The sequence below is a fragment of the Primulina huaijiensis genome, chromosome 2 (assembly GCF_012295235.1).
Source record: "Primulina huaijiensis isolate GDHJ02 chromosome 2, ASM1229523v2, whole genome shotgun sequence".
NCBI lineage: Eukaryota > Viridiplantae > Streptophyta > Magnoliopsida > Lamiales > Gesneriaceae > Primulina > Primulina huaijiensis.
In genome coordinates this window covers 15,857,955-15,880,500 of record NC_133307.1, presented here as the reverse complement: position 1 = coordinate 15,880,500, position 22,546 = coordinate 15,857,955, and positions in this window count along the sequence as shown.

Below are 22,546 nucleotides of genomic sequence, written 5' to 3'. Positions count from 1 at the left end.
ATTCAAGCTGTCATTCTTCTTTAATATTACCCGGTTGATCCTTTGTCTAGGCGGTTAAACTCTTTTTTGCTTTAGCTGGTTGAGAAGCAGTCCAGTTGCTAAGCTGGACGGTTGAGATGATACCTGTTACATAGAAAATGTGCAGCTGTTTCCTAAAACAGTAAAGTGCTATCTTGATTTTGTCAATCATCAAAACTTTTGGGTAATAACAATTTCTTAACAATTTTCTCTTTTTTGGTGATGACAAAACCCAGCTGCAAGGCTATAGAATAATTTAGATATAATTATAGCTGACTAAAGATAAGAGCTAAGAAAATAGTGTTTTTCATTGAGTAAGTGAAATTACACTCGTTAAGGTAAAACAAACAACTAAACAACTTTATATTGTTAATGTTTCTTTTGACCTAGGATCTATTTAGCTTGTTCAGCTTTGGTCCTTTCTTCCGTCTCTTTCATAACTGATATTTCAGCTTGTTGAAGTACCCTTTGTCGCTCTCTTTCCCCCTTTTGACATCACCATGAACAAGGAAATCCATAATTTCTGCAAGTTGGGCTCCTTGAGCATCCATGCGTTGGTCAACATGTGCTTGAAGATGAGTGATTTGTCCTGAGAGCTCAAAGCACATGTTGAGATGTGAAAAATTATGTTTGTCTTGCCGGAGGGAAATATTTGTCTTCATGGCAGAGAAGTCCTTGCAGAGATCAGACTTCAAGGATTGAAAGGATTCTTTTAGATAAAAATGCTTGCGGTTAAGAGCAAGAATTGAGTGATCCATGTTGACCAGTCTAGACATAATCTCTTTCTGGAAATCTTCTTCCATGAGTTCTTCTTCTTCAAATACAACTTGATCAGAAAGTCATCTGGCCTTGAAAGAGATTAGTTGAGAAGACGATGCTTTACCAGCAGATTTTGATGACTGAGGCTCATGTAGTTCAGCAGTTATATCCTCAATTATTTTGTCAATATCAGCAGTTGAGGCAGAGGGTATAGTGCTTGTACCTTCCTTTGCGCCCGGAGCATCAGATGTAGGAAAATCTGTAGATATGTGTGCAGTGGTCACCTCATCTTTTTGTAGATCTTCGGGAGATGATATCAACATTCTAGGAGAGCGTCTTGATGAGGATCAGCAACAGAGAGAGATTTTGGAGAAGGGGATTTCTCGCTGAAGGTTGCAGCTTGATCAAAGTCAGATAGAAATTGCACTACTTCATCAAAAGAAATAGGTTGTTCCTCAGAGATCGTGTGAGAAGCAGGTAGAGGGACTATAACATCCTGATGGCATATTTGTTCAGAAATGGGAGGATCCTCTGGCATGAGTATCTCAGTTGGTGGAAGGGTCTTGTCCTCGTGACTCATTAAGGTTGTAACCGGTGCTTCTGACGATTTAGATGTAGTAAGCTCACCAGATAAAGAAGAAGGTTGATTCTGAGCTGTGGATTGGGCTTTGCATGTCTCAGAGCTCAGTTCTTCATGTAACTTTAGTTTTGAGTCAAGCTTACTCTGTTCTTCAACCGCTAGAAGGTGAAGATCCTACCTCATCTAAGCAATAATCATTGAGAGCGAGAGAGCATCCATTTCGAGTTGGGAGATCACAGCTGAGTCATCCTTTGTAGTAGGGTAATTGGAATAAAATCGTTTCGTCTCAATTGAATTAGTGCTCGGAGAGCTCTTTCTTTCATCTGAATTTCCAAGAAGTCTCGACGACGCAGAGCAGTTGGAATATCAGATGTTTCTTTCCATTCCAAGATGCGCCGTTCAAGCTTGGCAGCATCTTTGATCTTACCGGTTTGAATCAATGAGTCAAATGTTATGACAGTTCAAAATTGAAACCATTGATGAAACATCTACATTTTTTTCCTGAACGATCTCATTTACTCGTTCGCTGGTTAGAACAATGGCGGTATGCATTGAGTTGGTTTTTGGTAGCTCGTCGATCAGGATTTGCTTTCCCTTGTCTATTGAGTGAATAATGGGAACTCCTGAGAAGGAAGACCAATTTTCGGTTTAGTAATCTGAATTCCTTTGGACTTTGTTGTAGGAATTGCAGGGATTGGGGGAGGAACCAATGGCACAGAGAGATGCTTAATCAGCTTGATCTTTGTTGTTTTGGGCTTTTCAGACCGTTTATTCTTGAAAACTTGAGAGACCGGTACATCATTCCTTAATTCATCATCAAATCTGGATTTTAGGACCAGGGAGTGAAATCGGTCTTCTTCTGCTTCACAAACTCAACCCCCAGTCTCAGTTTTGATAGAGAATATTTCCTCATCAGTTGGTCGATTCTTCTTGATAAATATTTCCACCGTTGGCCAGTTGAACAGCTTGGTCTTTCCAACTTCAGCCATTCCTATCGGTTCAAATCCTGCATCTACTAGCATATGGTAGATTTGAACCGCAAAACCTTGAGACTAGTTTTCTTTCTTTATCATTGCCACCAGTGTTTTGAACAGAATATCAGACCAGTTGACCTGCAAATTTGATGAAATGGTGGCCATGACAATAAATTTCTCCAAGGTTATCTTGTCATACACACCAGCTTTAGCGAGAACTCCCTTTGCCACAATATCCGCCAACAATCTGAATTCGATCTTCAGATCGCGATTTTGACAGGTTGGGGAAGAAATCGAAGATTCAGTGATGGAAAAATTGCTTCTCTGAAGCTCAATATTTCCCTCTGGAAGTGTAGAAAAGTCAGTGATTCCAGCTGCTGGTAGTTTAAACAAATCAGCAAACATCTTCTGGGTGAAGTGAAGATTTTTCCCTTGAACAACACATATAATTTCATCGTTTTCCATGTATGCTGAGTCGAAGAATTCCTTCAATAGATTCTCATAGTGTTTCTCACTGCATCCCAGAAATTAACGAAGCCCATTAGATTCAAGCAGACAAAACATGGCTTGCATTGGTTTGTTAGTCATGGCAAGTACTGATGCGAAGTTGATGGCGATTGTATTTTGAGCAATTGATGCAGCCATTAGTGTGATTGAAGATGAGAGATTGAGATAACCACATGTAATAAGATCTCAGACACAATTTCTTAGAGGATTTTCGTATGTTAGTAGCAAGGTAAAGATGATAAGGATGCAGAGATCGATTATAATGTTCGGTTTTAAGAATCACAAATCAGTCCACGTGGAGGAATTTCAGTGGAGGGATTTTAAAATTTTTGAAAAATTTTAGACGGCGATAAAATGATGGTTTTCAAATTTTAAGAAGATAATTGTCACGTCAAATAGGGCAGACTCTGAGTTGAGTAATTTTTACGAAATGACGTGGAGAAATCATGCCCTTAGAAAACAAATTGTGTAACGTATCATACTTTGAACATACTTTTATAATTTGCAGAAAAATAAAAATTTTCTTAAATAAGAAATCAATCTTCAAATTGCCATAACACTAAACCGTTCATCCAAAATATTTGCAACAAAATATCACAAATAAAGTTTGCTAAAAATAATTGTTTAAACATCGTAAACAAAAACGTTAAATCTGAAACAAACCCCCCTGATAACATTTAATTTAAAAGGAAAAACAGACGCGGAAGCATTTGAAATTAAACGGGAAAGAACATTAAATCATTTACATCATAAGCATTTTCAAAACTCGTCTGCATAAACATTCACTTTTAAATCCTTCAAAAGAAAACCAAAAGTCAACATCATTCACCCCATAATTTCCAATCTAAAAGTTTCATAACAAAAGTTCAAAAGTTTCCCTTCCATAGCTATATGACTTCTTCCTCCTCGGACAATCCGCTTCAATCCTTTTTATCATCTGCATCACATGATAATAACTGGAATGAGATAAAACTCAGTAAGCAGAAAGCTGTACATAACAAATACATATACAAAGGCTTGGCTTGGAACATGGCTATAGCAATGGAAATGAATAATGAATAATACCATTTTCAATGAACAATAGATAACAAAGCAGTATAGATGGTATTTCATGACATGAATTAAAGGAAATGAAATGATAGTCTGTGACCTGTGACCTATGGCTAGTATCTCTTTGATATATAAATATATCAAAACTGTGAGAGATACTCATAATCATGTGATTGGCCAATGACATGCATGAATTACTATCATTCATTGGCTTTAATCATAGGGAACTTCATTGGGGCATTTTAACAAATACTTAGTAGGAAACAATAGAGTACTAGCTCCTTATCAATGAATTCAATGTTATTCTTGGCTCAATGAACAAATAACAATACATACATAAATAATTTAACCATGGAAGGAGCTAGACATCAATAAACATGGCTTATATACATATATATCATGTGAGCACTTGAAAGGAAGCTTCTACTTACAACCCAACAAGTAAATGATGGCTATGATGATCTTGAAGGAAATCCTACAACCAAATTACACAATATAACCAACAATCATCATCAATAATCCAGTACATAAATAAACCTAATTTAACCCTTCAATAAAACCAACCCTTTTAAACTCCAAAATAATAGAACCCTTACCTTGTAGCTTGAAGTCTAAGGTAGGAGACACTACAAATTCCACTAGAATCCTTGAAAAATGAAGTAGAGAAGTGAAGAGAAATTTGGAGAGAAAAAGGGCATGAAACGATTTAAAGAAAAGGAAGAAGGATAGAATGAAGTAGAAACCTCTAGAATCATGTTATAATACTTCAAAACTACCAAAAACGTGTTTTAAAAAAACAATTTCTCATGACTAGCGCCGCGGCGCCACTTTCTTGGCGCTGGTACTTCGTGCCTGGCAGCGCCGCGGCGCTGCTACCAAGGCTTCGGCCCTGGCAGCACTGCGGCGCTGGCTAGCAGCGCCTAGGCGCTGCCACCTCCAGCATTCTGCGCACAGCTTCCTCAAATATTACTCCAGAAATGCCTCTTCTCTTCATAATTTGGAAATTTGGTAAACATAAAAGTTGTAGCTCTATGTCTTGGATTGCATCTCCAATTGGCCTCATATGATTTGAAGCTTTGAGTAAAGAGTTATGCTAAATCTCCCAACATGTGTCATATCAAGAACAACGATACATACGACACACTTCGGGACGCTTTTGGCTTATCTTCCTCAATGATTTGAACAAAACTCAAAACATGAAAGTTATAACCTTATATCTTATCTTTCTAATGGAAGTAACTTCACATCAATTGAATCAATACATAAAATATTATGCTAAAAACCACCACTACTGCCACATTTTTCATATTGTTTCAGCACTTCCATTTCCTATTTGGCTCAAGATCAAAGTTCTAGTCTACCCATTCATTACCATTCTCAATCACAATTATATAACATAACTCCAACAACTATTCCAATAAATATAACCATAACGATTCTAATCCCATATCAATAAACAACACCATGAACAATAACCCTTTAACATAATCTCAACCATTAAATCATAAAACATGATCATAACAATAATAAACCATAGAGATTAACATGATAAAGGTTGGGCTATTACAAAATCAGAATATTAAAATTGTCATGCATGAAATCTTAAAACATTGGCGGTCCTCGGTGTTAGAGTAGGTGCACGTCGAGCCAAGTGTTGGCCGAATGTTCACAATGAAACTCTATGTATAAACAGTCTTTATTTTAATAATATTTGAAATTATTGTTTTGGCACATCTTTATCTGTATACCCATGCTAGTTGCATAGATAAAGCCCTTGAATATACAAATAGTAGAAAGAATATGGGATGCTCATATGATGAGTATCATGAAACTCATATTTGGAATACTGTATATTCTAAACGGTTCCTAGTCGATTCAGCCGCCGCCAAGAAGGATATAGGCCGCTCGAGCTTGAGACTAGTATCTGCGATGTGAGTACCATGTTTCATTGGTAGGGGACATTGTGATGTCCGAGCATGCAGATAAGTGCTCCTGGTAGAGTGCACTGAACAACCCTCCATTAAAGGACTTTCCAAGTGGTTCTCACTTATCGAGTGGAAAAGTCCTAGTTTATGGTTGTACACCATTAGTCCTTATGACCCGGGACAACATTGAGACTCTATGTGCTAGAATTACACTTTGACTTGTTTACCGACTCTCATGGGGTCATCAGGTGGCAAGGTTGGGTGTTCTGTCGAAACATATAGGAGTCGATGCATTGTAGTCGGGGATTCACCGCTTACCTACGGGTATGGATATCCTATGTGTTTTTCATGTATATGTAGTTTGAAATCTCTGATCAGAGTATGGTGGTAATTATGAAAGGGGTTTCATAGATTACACCATCGATGCAACTACGACATGACACATAGTATCGATTCATTGACANGAGGTGAAAGGTTGGGAGACTACTTTTTGTGTTTTCAAGGCATGGCATGCAACTTTTGCTTTTTGCTTTTCTCACAACCAAGACAAGGAAATTAAGACACACTCCTTCCCTCCCACTCTCCACCTTGGCCGAAAATTCACTAGATTTTCTCTCCAAGTTTTTCTATCATTTTCTTCTTCAAGTGTTGAGGAAGAAATATTCTTCTCATTGAAAAATCTTCTTGTTTTTCTAGTGCAAAACAAGAAGGGATTTACCTAGCAAGTGGTGGGCCTAATTTTGAAGGTTGGAAGCTTGTAGATTTGTCATCCTTTGAAGAGCTAAGGTGTTTACACCTTAGTTGGAGCCATACCTCAATCCTTGTGATTGATAGGTACATTTCTTAACACACTATGAATGTCATTTTGTTGTTTTTGTATTTGCTACACCAAGATATGGAGGCGGCCGAAATTTTTACTTAAAAATTTGATTTTTAAACTTCCGTTGCGCTTCCGGTCACCGTAACCGATCCCCTTTCACTCGGGTTTGGCCTCCTGCGAAGTCCAAGTCGGCTCATTGGTCCCCACCCCTCGTCTCCTCAACATCATCCTCACCTGCATCGATCAAGTCTAGTGAGTCTAAAGACTCAACATGTATAAACCTGAAATAACAAGTAATACGTAATAAAACCACATGCATCTTTATAATAAAGCGTAAATACTTGAAACTTGAACATTAATACAAAAGCTTGAACATACATACATAACATAGACGTGCCATCAACGTAGAACTTTTCTTAAACATGCTTGCATCATACATACTTGAACATATATAACATTATTTTGCGTAGAGATATGTTTCAAAGCAAGTGACCCATACATAAATGTGCCTGATCAGACTAAACCACATACTTGGCTGACAGGGAAGATCCACTGTCACATACATGAGATCCCCGGTCATGCTTTACCGGGTGGATTGGTCCCTAGTCATGCTTTATCGTTTTCCAATCTTTATCTAAACCCGATCATTCTTTACCGGGGTGGAGAGGTCGTCGGCCACGTTCACCGACTTCCAAACCCGTTCATAATTTGGTCATAAGTCATTTAACATACCTCAAAAATAAAATATTTTCTTTTGCACGTCGAACATACTTACGTAGCGTTGAGGGATTCGTTAGATCTCGTTTGGGGCCACTGCTGCACATACTAACATGAGTTCGAAAACCTATCTTGCATAGCTTAGACGTATAGTCAAGTGCACACCCAAAATGAAAAATTTCCTTATGACATTCTAAATTTCTCGGGACTCGACCTCGTTTAATCATCGTACTAAATCATGATATCAAACCCCAAAACAATCCCTAAAATTAAATAAATTTTTTTTAAAAAAAATGGGTACACGGACCCCATTTAAGGTGCTGAAAATTAACATTTTGAAGGAAAAAGGGCACGGACCCCGTGTAAGGGTCCGACAAAGGGTCCGTGCAGGCTCTGAAAACGCAAACTAACGGGAATCACTACACTTATGGCTTAATCCTCCCAACTTAATCATACAGACCGTGAACCAACACCTCGAGACTCATCATAGGGTACTATGGCATTGACTCAAACTCGTACAAACGTCCCAAATGACGACGCACACCAAAATACGTTTTGACACCAAAACGCATCCTACGACTTCTAATGAAATCAAGTGCCTATCGACGCAAACCGACATACCAAAAACCATCCCAACATCATACTCAACATACTTAAACGCAGCAGTGATCATTCGTTGATCCCCAATAAAGCATGCAACAATAAAAATTCAAGAACGCATCAAGAACACCTTTTCAGAAAATTACAGTTTGAGCAGTCCCGCAAAAACGATCATAACTCACTCATTTCTTATCCAAATATTTCGAATTTACTGTCAAATCGAATGTATAGAAAAGTTTTACGTTTTATATGTTGAAATTTTTTCCAGAAAATTGACCAAAAAGTCGCAGTAATTAAAATGACAGCAAATTAAGAGTTTTAGATGCAAAAACGTTTCAAAAATCAATCCAACAAATTTCAGCTCAAACTTTGTACATCATACATGGATTTTTTCGCATAATAAACATCACAACACACATAATATGACGAGATCGACGCAGGAATAATAGAATATACATGCCTTTTGATATTTAAAATTACCGAACCGACGATATCGAAATGGGAAAGATGCGAGGTTGATCCGGAACGATTTGTGGCTCGATTTTCTTGAAGAAACCCAACGAAAATTGCTGGAAAAATTTGAAGGGGAGTGGCTGCTGATGTTTTCTCTATGAACCCTAGGTTTTCTTGTAAGAGAATAAAATGAAATGGGAAGGAAATGAAGTGTGTGTGTGTGTGTGTAGGCGTGAGTGAGAGTGTGAGATAGTGTGTGTGAGTGAGTAGTGTAGTTAAATTAGGGGAAATTATTGCTTAATTACACAATTAAGAAAGCTAATTAAAATACTAATTGAAATATTAACCCACCTTTAACTTTACTAACAAACCCCAAATTAAATGTATAGAAAAGTTTTATGTTTTATATGTTGAAAATTTTTCCAGAAAATCGACCAAAAAGTCGCAGTAATTAAAATGACAGAAAATTTTGAGTTTTAGATACAAAAACGTTTCAAAAATCGATCCAACAAATTTTCGCTCAAACTTTGTACATCATACATGGATTTTTACGCATAATAAACATCACAACACATAATATGACGAGATCGACGAAGGAATAATAGAATATACATGCCTTGTGATATTTAAAACAACCGAACCGACGATATCGAAACGGGAAAGATGCGAGGTTGATCCGGAACGATTTGTGGCTCGATTTTCTTGAAGAAACCCAACGAAAATTGCTAGAAAAATTTGAAGGGGAGTGGCTACTGATGTTTTCTCTATGAACCCTAGGTTTTCTTTTAAGAGAATAAAATGAGATGGGAAGGAAATGAAGTGTGTGTGTGTGTAGGCGTGAGTGAGTGTGTGAGATATTGTGTGTGCGTGAGTAGTGTAGTTAAATAAGGGGAAATTATTGCTTAATTACACAATTAAGAATGCTAATTAAAATACTAATTGAAATATTAACCTACCTTTATCTTTACTAACAAACCCCAAATTAAATGTATAGAAAAGTTTTACGTTTTATATGTTGAAAATTTTTCCAGAAAATCGACCAAAAAGTCGCAGTAATTAAAATGACCGCAAATTTTGAGTTTTAGATGCAAAAACGTTTCAAAAATCGATCCAACAAATTTCCGTTCAAACTTTGTACATCATACATGGATTTTTACGCATAATAAACATCACAACACATAATATGACGAGATTGACGCAGGAATAATAGAATATACATGCCTTTTGATATTTAAAACTACCGAACTGACGATATCGAAATGGGAAAGATGCGAGGTTGATCCGTAACGATTTGTGGCTCGATTTTCTTGAAGAAATCTAACGAAAATTGCTGGAAAAATTTGAAGGGGAGTGGCTGCTGATGTTTTCTCTATGAACCCTAGGTTTTCTTTTAATAGAATAAAATGAAATGGGAAGGAAATGAAGTGTGTATGTGTGTGTAGGCGTGAGTGAGTGGGTGAGATAGTGTGTGCGCGTGAGTAGTGTAGTTAAAATTTACGTCCCGACGTATAAAATCACCTCAAAACCCCTTATTTTCAAAAATAATAAAAAGCATCACCTTTACTTTAAATAATCAAAACAATTATTTTAATAAAAACGTTTTACAATTTTCAGTCATCGGTTTCCGTTCCTCGATCGCAACTCGAATAATCCTTAAAAATACGTTTTAATGCAACAATGTAGAAAAATATATTTTTAAACATGTCAATATGCACCACATAATTAATTCATGTAATTAAAACATTTAATTAAAATAAAAAGTAATTTAATAACTCGTGCATGTGGTTCGCGTGGACTTTTTAAATTTTCGGGGCGTTACAATCTTCCCCACTTAAATGGAATTTCGTCCTCGAAATTCGCTTATCCTCGATAACCCAAAGTTTAGTCTTAGTTCTAGTATCCAAAAAATCCACGCTTCCGCTGCGCTACTCTGATAAAACTTAAGTTCTAGAATGTCCTTACGTCTCCTTGATCCCAATTAAATTTTCCTTCTAAATCCTTAATTTCAAATCGCAACTTAAAAGGACCCAAATGACTTAGTGCTCTTACTATTATAACCTCGAATTTCAATTTTTCTTATAATTTCCAATATTAAAAGAAGGATAACCTTACTTATCATATATTACTTTCCTTATTTTGTACCCAAAATATTCATCAACTTATCTTAATTCAACAATACAATCCCAAACACATCCGCTAACGCTTAGATTTTTCAAGCTTAATATTGATTCACCCTTAAAAATCCTTGATTAACATTCTTTATAACATTAAACCAAGATATCTCAAGGTTCCAAATATTCTTAAAAGTCTAAATCATCGAAAATTCTTATCATTTAACACATTCAATTCTCGCTTATTGTTAAACTAGTCCCCAAATTCTTTATAAATTGCAAAATCAATTCTTAATTTCCTCAAAAATCATCCCATTTGGTCCTTACTTTCAAAATTCCTACAGTTAACCCATAAGTTTTTGGCATTCTCAATTCTCTTCTACGTTTTTTCCATGACAAAATTTCGATAATTTTAAACTTATTTACCCAAAATCAATTCCTATAACCAATCTTACCTTTCGTCAAACTTAAAATTTTAATTTATACATTTTTTTACTTTCAAAGATAATCGCAGCCCTCGAATAATTATTACTTATGAGTAATTCCCGAAATTAATTCAACTAGTAACTATGAATCATAAATATTTTCTTAAAAAATCTACGTGTCCCAAAGACATTAATAATATTCACGATTAACTTATGGCCCAAAATTATAATGTCAATACTAAACCCAAAAATCAACATAGTCCAATTCCACCATAAAACCAACATGTGTAAAAATCAAATAATTTCTTATTTCATATCGTATCACATATAAAAATTCCAATGCATATAAATCATATATTATCATAAAGCTATTAAACATGTGACGTGAACATATAATTCATGTACTTATGCAAGTAACATCATAAAATCATATAAAGCATGTAAACTTACAAGTTTGAGGCTTGACGACTGAGCTTCCCGGTACTGATGGTGGCACAACCCTTTACAGAACCATTGCTCTGATACCAACTGAAACGCCTTTCTTTTTCTTAAATCGTGCTAGAATTTTTTTTTTCCAAACCTCACTTAGCATCGGCCGAACCATAAAAATTACATAAAATATTTTGGACATCATTTTAAAATAAAACAACCAACTATATATTTGAGAAATACAGCCCATACTATAATCTCTAAAAAATCACTCAAAAGAATAAATAAAAAGTCGTAAAAATCTTTAACATAAATCATAATCATAAATGCTGAAAGCTAGAAGCGCTGGTCGTGTGCACCTTCAGTCCAGTCAGATCAACCATCAAGACCTCCCATAACATTAATATCATAAACACCTGCATCAATCACACCTAGTGAGTCTAAAAACTCAACACACCATAATCTTGATAACAAGTAATATGTATAAAATCACATGCAACAGTGAAAAATACTTGTACTTAAAATATCGTTTTCATGAAGATGCATAAACTTTAAACATGAACATTTTCGTAAACATTTTCATGACACGCATAACTTAAACCTTAACCTTTTCCTTTTCTTCAAAACATAACATAAAACCTTTATCATGATCATAAACATTTTCCTTTTCCTTTGTTGAATTCAGATCGTTAATTGTGACTTTCCTCAATCCTCAAAAAGTCGATGGATCCATCTACGTGAAACCGCAGTACTGGACGGCGGGGGACACCAGCAACACTCTCACCGGTCAACTGGGCTGTGGCCTATCCTCATCGAATAGAAATACGATCGTCAGGGCTCTCTTTGGGGCCTTTTCCCATAAATGGGCTCTCTCTAGGGCCTTTTCCTCTCACGATATTCCCATTCTTACCGTTACCTCATACCGTTACCTCATATCCTCATATTCGTAATAATGGAAATACGATCGTCGGGCTACCACTGGGACCGTCACCCTCACGATATCTCCAACATTAACAAATTAGTCACAATTACTTCACTTTCTTCAACGTTTACATTCTCATCACGTTATAAAAATCATGCATATAATTTTGTTTTTGAAACCAAGCATGCAACATGTCTTTTAAATGTCTTCCTTAAACCATAAAAATCCCATAGACATTTAAAAATAATAATTTAATCATGAACATTTCATAAACATTTAAAAATAATCATAATATCATAAAAACAGCATTTAGAGCACTGTCATGACGTTTACTAATTTCTAGGTGTAAAAAGACCGTTTTACCCCTTGACGTAAAATTTCACATTTTTGACATTTTCTTAATTCAATTGACTCTAACATGTCCCAAATAATTATTTAAGCTTACATGAATTTCCTCATATTTTTATTTAGCTTAAATCAAGGACTTCTAAATAAATCTTTAAATGTGACGTATTAATGCGTTTTAATCCCGAATTAAACCAAACCTTAATATAAAACTCCGAAATTAAAAACTTAGACTTTTAATAATTATTTGAGCTTAAATATAATTTTTGATAATTTTATTAAGCTTAAATCTAGGCGTTTCCCGATTCGTTTTTAAACTTAGAAGTACTTCCCGGTTTTGACTCGTATGGACTCGAAACTTAACCAAAACTTATCAAACTTGGACCAAAGCTTAATAACACCTAAATAACCCATATACAACCAAATTCCAGCCCATTAAGTCCCTTGAACATGCCTAGGAAGCTACTGAATTCTTTTGCACAAGAGTCATAGTCCAAATATGATTCGAACCTGGGCTAGCTTCGCCTCCAGCCCTTAACCACCATGCCCAGCCTCTACCCATCCCTCCTATGCAGCCCACTTAAGTCTAGTGGACCCTCCATAACCGCAGCTAGCAGCCGTGACCCTCAAAGACTCCTAATCGAAGAGTCCTTTCCCTCAAGGATTCTATTTTCGTTTTTATTCCTTCCCTATTTTTTTCAGCCTTTAAACATACATCTAGGGACTCTTAAACATGTGTAAAAACATCCCTTCAAGTACCCCTACCATGGCAGCCCTTTTGTGCATCATTATGAGGAGTTTTAAAAGATGAAAACACTAGTTTTGTGCATGTATAGCCATAAAAAAGAAAATATAAAAGTTGCATCATGTTTTTCATGTAATCATGTATCAAACACATAATATGGTGTGAAAGATGAGAAAAAAGAGATTAAGGCGTGCCTTTGCATTTAATACGCATGAAAACGTTGCGGCGATTTGAGGGACGACGGTGGAGAGGCTTGCTGAATTTTTCCTCAATCTTTTAGTGGCTTCCCTAGAAAAGTCACGTGTGGTGTGGTTTGATGGGGAGGGAAGAGTTTTGATTGTATTGGGTGAGGTGGGCGTGTGTTTTGGTGATAATGGGGAGGGTTTAACATATTTTATAGTTAAATAAATACTTAATTAAGCTTAGGCCCATTAAGCATACAAATTAGGCCCATTAGTGCTTAATTAGAATTTTAAAAATAGTTTTGTTTAAATAAGTTTATGAATTTATTAGCCGGGTTGCCAAAACATTCGTATTTTTGTTGAAAAACCAACACCGATAAAATTTACGTCCCGACGTATAAAATCATCTCAAACCCCTTATTTTCTAAAATAATAAAAAGCATCACCTTTACTTTAAATAATCAAAACAATTATTTTAATAAAAACGTTTTACAATTTTCAACCATTGGTCTCCGTTCCTCGATCGCAACTCGAATAATCCTTAAAAATACGTTTTAATGCAACAATGCAGAAAAATATATTTTTAAACATGTCAATATGCACCACATAATTAATTCATGTAATTAAAAAATTTAATTAAAATACAAAGGAATTTAATAACTCGTGCATGTGGTTCGCGTGGACTTTTTAAATTTTCGGGGCGTTACATGTTTAAAAGGGGGGTTGAATAAACACTCACGATTTTATAATCTTTTCGAATGATGTGTCAGTTTTGTGACAAACTGAAACTAGGAATCTCGTCAGTCAATGACAATCAGTTTATCTGATAACAGTTGCGAAAATAAACTGACTGAAAGATAGAATAAATAATTGAAGTAAGAACAGACAAAGATTTATGGATGTTCGAAGACTTCAAATGCTCCTATGTCACCCCTTCTATCACAAGGATAGGATATACACTAAAAGACTTTGATCGATACAAAACTTGTACAGACCCACTTCAGTTTGGACTTAACACTGCCAAAACTGAAACTCTTAGTTTACGAAGTATCTCACAGTTCTTCGACTAAACTTAGCACAACTGCCCTAGTTAAAGATCAAATAAACAACAAAACAGTTTGTGCTTATAAGCTCGAAAGGTAGCCTCAAATGCTAAAAATATATCTGATAAGTGTGAGCTTTTTGATTCTTGAGTAAGAGTGATAAATTCAGCAGTGTAACAGCAAGCTTAAGAGAATAGATAGATCGATCGATAGATATATATTTCTCAACTGCTCTTCACAACAACCGAAATTAAGTAGTCTTCAAACAGGGTAACATCAAGCTTAGTTTGTCAAACAACCGAAATTAAGTTTCCAACAATTTCTCCTTTTTTGGTGTTTGACAAAACTTGTAAAGTATGAACTGATCAACTGAACTCAAAAATATTCTTCGAACTTATTATAGATAAAATAATTCTTCTAATGTACAGATCCGTACAACAAAGAGAAAATCAGGAGCTAAAGATTTCCTGCCATAGTCTTCAACCAATAACTGTAGTCGGTTGATCTTCATTCCTTCTTCTTTCCTTTGTCTTTATGATCTTTTAACTCTTCTATTTCCCCTATTTCCCCCTTTTTGTCAAGCACATCAGCTTTCTTGGATAAAATTCGAACATCTGCTGCGATATATGTCATAGTATTCATTACAATGTCTTGCAGCATATCAATCCTTTTGGTGACTTTGCTTTCCAGAAAATCAAATCGTCTGCCGACTAATGCTTGAGTTTGAAAATGAGATTCAGTCGACAATCTGTCTTTCTTGATTTCTTCCATCTGGAGAAGAAGAGAAGACAAAGTCTGATTGATGAGATGTAGTCTGTTTGTGGTAAACTCATTGTTAGAGTTAAGCTTCAAAGAGTGTGCAAGCTGAGTTGACTTTATTTCAGAAATAGAATTCATCATACTGACGATGTTGGTATGAACAGTCTGAATTTCTTCAAACAAGGCATCAGTATTGTAACACCTCTCTGATCGATTTCATAAAATAATAGCGGAATTTAAAATTTTCTTAAAGGAAAGAAGGAATTAAAATACATTTCAATATATAATCAAAAGTATATACATGATCAAATAAGCGTTGCATCAAAATAAAAAATGTCATTTTGATCATGTCCAAAAGTTCTAACAAAATAGCCTTATTCCTTCCATCTACTATGCATATGACCTCGGCTCCAATCAACGTCCTGGCCCGTCACTCTTATCTGCATCACATGATATAACGGAAATGAGTATAAAACTCAGCAATTGGAACTCTTACATATCAATCTGTACATATCATACTCTGTAAAACATGGCTTTGAAATCAATAAATACCATCTAACTCTGGAAACATGAATAATATAGTAGAACATGAACAATAAGATGGTATTTCTCTTTTCTCTTGTGGATTGATATCTAAATAGTATCTCTGTCTCTGTACCTATATCCCATCGTTATAAATCGATACTCTGTCGGGATATAAGCCTATGGTCGTTGATCAACTAATTGCATGCAATCTCAGACTATCTATTTATCAATCCAATAAAGCAATCGAACTCTCTCTTGGGCATTAAAACAAACACTTTGAATACTCTTTTCTCTTGCATTCCCTTTTATACAATTGAGGCATATGAAAGCCTCTAATATACAATAAAGTGTATCTATACATAACATGAATCAAATGGAAGGGAATAGCATGTTAAAACCATTTGAAATACAATATATATAATTCATGTGAGCACAAGGAATGAATTCCACTTACAACCAATGGAAAGCTTGATTCTAATCTCTTGGTACAAATCCTACAACAATAAACCATGAATTGCACCATCATCATCTCAATAATCACAAACACATACCATAAAACCCATAAAACCAACACAATCACATATTCCAAATTTCTTCCAATACCATAAACCAAGAAATAACCAAAGCCACAAGATTACCTTAGCTCCTTGAACCCAAAATTCTCTTGTTCTAACTTCAAAATCCAACAAAAAGCTTGAATCAAAGGCACCAAATGAAAGGAAATGGAACCCTAGCTTCCCCTTGAGGTGAAGAACCGAGAAGAGTGGAGAGGAATGAGGGAAATAAGAGAAAAGTGAAGTCTCCACCGATTTTATACCTTAAAACACCAAAAACACGATTTTTAAAAATCGCTGGCCGCCCGGGCGAACATCTTTTTCCGCCCGGGCGTGGAACTCTCGGCCGAAACACAAAATTTTCGAACTAGGCTCGCCCGGGCGGACATCTTTTTCGGCCCGGGCGCGCTCTGCGCACAGCTACATCAAAGATCGCTTCTGAAACGCCTCTTCCCGTCATAATTTGGAAAAGTGGTAAACTGGAAAGTTGTAGCTCTATGTCTTGGCTTGCATCTCCAATTAGCCTCATGTCATTTCAAGGTCTGAGCAAAAAGTTATGCTCAATATCCCAACATGTGTCACTGGAGGAACGACGACACACACGACAAACTTCGGGGCGCTTTTGGCTTGTCTTCTACAATGATTTGAACAAAAATCAAAACATGAAAGTTACACCTCTGTGTCTTATCTAACCACTTCAATTAGCTTCATACCAATTGGATCAACATACAAATTATCATGAATTTAATCGTAACAACGCTACAATATAACTACACATCATTTATAATCAACAATACTATAAATCATAAATCGCCATCCTTAACATCAAAACTATACTTAAACTTACCCAAATAGTCAATAAACATATGAAATCCTAAACCGTACCGATCACCAAGCTTGGATATTACAATCTCCCCTCCTTAAAGAAATTTCGTCCCCGAAATTGACGTCACTATGCAAAAAGTTCAGGGTACTTTACTTTCATCTCATCCTCTGGTTCCCACGTGGCTTCTTCAATAAATTGATTCCTCCAAAGGACTTTAACAATGCCGATCTCTTTGTTTCTCAATACTTTAACTTTGCGATCCAGAATTTGGACTGGAATCTCTTGATATGTCAAATTCGACGTCAAAGCCAATGGCTCGTGGCAAAGAACATGGGAAGGATTCGCAATATACTTTCTGAGCATGGAGACATGAAAAACATTATGAACTCTATCAAGATCTGGCGGTAAGGCTCACCTGTAAGCTCGATCACCAACTCTGTCTAAGATCTCAAATGGACCAATGAATCTAGGACTCAACTTTCCCTTTTTGCCAAACTGCATCACACCTTTAAGATGTGCAATCTTCAAGAACACGTGATCGCCAACCTCAAACTGCAACGGCTTTCGTCTTATATCAGCATAACTCTTCTGTCTTGACTGTGCTGTCTTCATCCTCTCTTGGATAACAGCAACAACATCAGCTCTCTGTTGGACCAACTCTGGACCCAACATCTTCCTCTCACCAGTCTCGTCCAAATACAAGGGAGATCTACATTTTCTGCCATAAAGTGCTTCATAAGGTGCCATGCCAATCGTCTCTTAGTAACTGTTATTGTACGTGAACTCAACAAGAGGCAATTTGGAATCCCAACTACCAGGATAGTATATAGTACAAGCTCTGAGCATATCCTCCAAAATCTGAATAACTCTCCCTGATTGACCGTCGCTCTGAGGATGATATGCTGTACTGAATGCTAACCGTGTACCCAAGGCTCTGTGCAAACTCTTCCAAAACTCTGAAGTAAATCTAGGGTCACGATCAGACACAATCGACACAGGAACACCATGAAGTCTAACAATCTCTGCTATGTACTCTTCGGCATATTGGTTCATGGAATACGTTGTCTTGACTGGGTGAAAATGCGCTGACTTTGTCAACCGATCAACGATAACCCAAATAGATTTATAGCCTTTCTGCATTCTAAGAAGACCAATCACGAAGTCCATTGTAATGAGCTCTCGTTTCCATTGAGGAATCGGAAATGACTGCAATGTCCCAGCAGGTCTCTGGTGTTCGATTTTCACCTGCTGACAAGTTAGACACTGAGAAATAAGTAGGGCAATATCCTTCTTCATACCTGGCCACCAATAAAGTCTACGAAGATCCTGATACATCTTGGTATTACCTGGATGTATCGAGTATGGCGCTGTCTGAGCCTCTGTTAAGACGTCTCGTCGAATATCATCATCAGTAGGAATGCGTATACGGCATCTAAATGTCATCAAACCATCTCCATTTATTCCAAACTCTGAATTACCTCTCTCTTCTGCTCTGGCTCTCATCTCTGTCACTGTAAACCATTGGCCTGCTCTCTACGGATCATGTCCGTCAATGTAGCCCGAATGATCAACGCTGAAAAGCGAGCAATGGTTCCCGGAACCACCAAAGCTATCTCCTCTCCTTTCAAGTCTAACAACAACGGTTTCTGGATCATAGAATTCAAAGAAGAACTTGACTTACGGCTCAATGCATCTGCTACAACATTCGCCTTCCCAGGGTGGTAACTAATCGTCATATCATAATCTTTGACAAGCTCTAACAACCGTCTCTGCCACATATTGAGTTCTTTCTGGGAAAACAAATAATTTAAACTCTTGTGGTCCGTGAAAATTTCACACTTTTCGCCATATATATAGTGTCTCCAGATTTTCAGGGCGAAAACTACAGCTGCCAGTTCCAGGTCATGCGTATGATAATTTTTCTCGTAGTCTTTCAATTGACGAGAAGCATAAGCTATAACCTTTCCATGTTGCATCAGCACTGCACCAAGACCCTTCTTCGACGCATCAGTACAAACAACAAAATCTTCTGAACCACTGGGTAGTGCAAGTACCGGAGCTGTCGTCAACTTATCTTTCAACTCCTGGAATCCCCTTGGGCATTCATTGGACCACTCAAACTTCACAGTCTTCCTCGTCAGATTGGTTAACGGGAGGGCAATTTTGGAAAAATCTAAAATAAAACGACGATAATAACCCGTCAAACCAAGAAAACTGCGTACCTCTGATACAGTGGTAGGGATAGGCCACTTCTGTATCGCCTCTATTTTCGCTGGATCAACAGCTAACCCATCCTTTGAGACAACATGGCCTAAGAAAGAAATCTGCCCCAACCAGAACTCACATTTCTTCATCTTAGCATACAACCTCTTCTCTCTCAACAATTGAAGAACGACTCTGAGGTGCTCTGTATGAAGCTCTCTGGTCTTGGAATAAATCAATATATCATCGATGAAAACAATGACAAAGCTATCCAAATACGGCTTGAACACCCGGTGCATAAGATCCATGAAGACTGAAGGAGCATTAGTCAGACCGAACGACATAACAAGAAATTCGTACTGACCATACCTGGTACGGAACGCCGTCTTAGGGATATCAGACTCCTTAACTTTCAACTGATAATAGCCAGATCGCAGATCAATCTTCGAAAACATTGTAGCCCCCTGCAGTTGGTCAAAAAGGTCATCAATCCGTGGTAACGGATATTTATTCTTAATCGTAATTTTGTTGATTTCTCTGTAATTAATGCACAGCCGCAAAGACCCATCTTTCTTCTTGACGAAAAGAACCGGAGCTCCCCAAGGCGAAGAACTCGGCCGAATAAAACCTTTATCTAATAAATCTTGCAACTGCGTCTTCAATTCTTTCATCTCTGTAGGGGCCATTTTGTACGGAGCCTTAGAAATAGGAACCGTTCCGGGGACTAGATCAACCACAAACTCTACATCTCTGTCCGGCGGTAAACCCGGCACATCATCCTCAATACATCAGGGAACTCTCTCACAACATCAATATCATCAATATTCTACTTCACAATTCTATTTGTATCAACAATCGAAGCCAAAAACCCATCACAACCTCTAAACAACAACTTCTTAGCCTCAAGACACGAAATAAAAGGAAGGACCAGCGAAGTACCTGCACTAGCGAGCATACCTTCCTTATTTTCATCATCTACAAATTTCACCTTCTTGGCAATGCAATGAATCACTGCACAGTAAGTTGATAGCCAATCCATGCCAAGTATAATATCAAACGCAACCATCGGAATAACAATCAAATCGGCATAAAGCACTCGCTCATCAATTTGAACAGAACACGCATACACAATAGACGTCGGGCACAACACATCCCCAGAAGGCAATACAACATTAAACTGGAGGGGAAGAATAGAAGGAACTAAACCCAAAGATCTCAAAAATAGTTCAGACATAAAAGAATGAGTAGCACCTGTATCAATCAATGTCGTAGCTACTCTGCCTGAAATTAAAATAGTGCTAGAGATCACAAAAGAATCATGGTTTATACCTTCGTTCGTCATGGTGAAGATGCGACCCTGCACCTTCTCTTTACTCGATCCTCTCGGACAGTCCTTGGCAATATGGCCTGCAGTACCACATCGGTAGCAAGTGTGAGTACCAAATCTGCACTCTCCCCTATGATACCTACTACACTTGGGACACAACGGCTTCTCTGTATCAGATGGAACTATAGGTTCTTTAGAATTCGGATCTATCTTGCCTTTCCCTTTAAAATTGCCTTTTCCTATTTGGCTCGAACCTTGACCTCTTTGAGCAAGAGCCTGCTGCCTCGTCTGTCTCTCTCTAGCAATATCTTTCTCATCTTGCTCGGCTAACAATGCCTTAGCCACAATCTCTTTAAATGTCACCGCCTTAGACATATTGATGTCCCTTCTGATCTCCGCTCGAAGTCCTCTAATGAAATGAGCACCCTTGTCTTTGTCATTGGAGGCAATGTATGGGGCAAACAGACAGCCCTCCTCGAACTTCAAAATGTACTAGTCAACATTCATACTTCCTTGACGAAGCTCTAAAAACTCAGTCACCTTCGGAGCTCGAAGTGCATCTGAGAAGTACTTGTCATAGAAAAGATCCGTGAAATCTTTCCACTTCAATGCCGGAACATCAACACCTACCTTGGTAGCATTCCACCAAATACGTGCAGCTTTGACTAGCATGAATACTGCACAACCAACTCTGTCCTTGTCTTCATAATTGAGATGATTAAATATCGCCTCAAGTGCTTTGATCCACTCTACTGCCACCAATGGATCAGTGCTTCCTGCAAACTCAGGTGGATCCATTCTCTTAACAGCAGTAAAGATCCCATCAGTTCTCACTGCTTGAACCACTTGGCCTCTCCCTTGGCCTCTACCTTGACCTGTACCTTGCAAACAGAGCAACTGCTGAATCTGTTCACTATGAACCTTGGCTTGCTCTTTCAATAATTTGCCGAACTCGTCGACAACTCTCGATGAGGAGCTATCCTCACCCTCGGAGGCTTTTCTCTTAGGAGGCATTAAATCCTACAATGTTGAAGCGTTCTGCCCTTTTTTTTTTTTTAAGTACTAGAAAATTTTTTTTTTTTTTAAAAACCTCACATAGCATCGGCCGAACCATACACATTTGCATAAAAATATTTTAGAACCATTTTAAAATTAAAACCAACAACTACATATTTGAGAAATACAGCTCATACTATAATCTCTCAAAAACCTCTCAAACATAAATAAAAAGTCGTAAAATCTTTTAACATAAATCATGAATCATAAATCGTAATTGCGGAAAAGTAGAAGCGTTGGTCCTCGGGTTGCGTGCACCTTCAGTCCAGTCAGATCATCCATCAAGACCTCCCTCAACCTCACCTGCATCCATCACACCTAGTGAGTCTAAAGACTCAACACACCATAATCTTGATAACAAATAATACATATAAAAGCACATGCAACAGTGAAAAATACTTGTACTTAAAATATCGTTTTCATGAAGATGCATAAACTTTAAACATGAACATTTTCTTGATGCATAAACTTTAATTAAAACGTTTTCATGATATGCATAACATAAACCTTAACTTTTTCCTTTTCCTCAACATGACATGACATAAAACTTTTTCATGATCATAAACATTTTTCCTTTTCCTTTTCCTTTTCCTTTTCCTTTTTTTTTTGTTGAATTCAGATCGTTAATTGTGACTTTCCTGATCATGATCATGAGGGTCGATGGATCCATCTACATGTAACCACAGTACTGG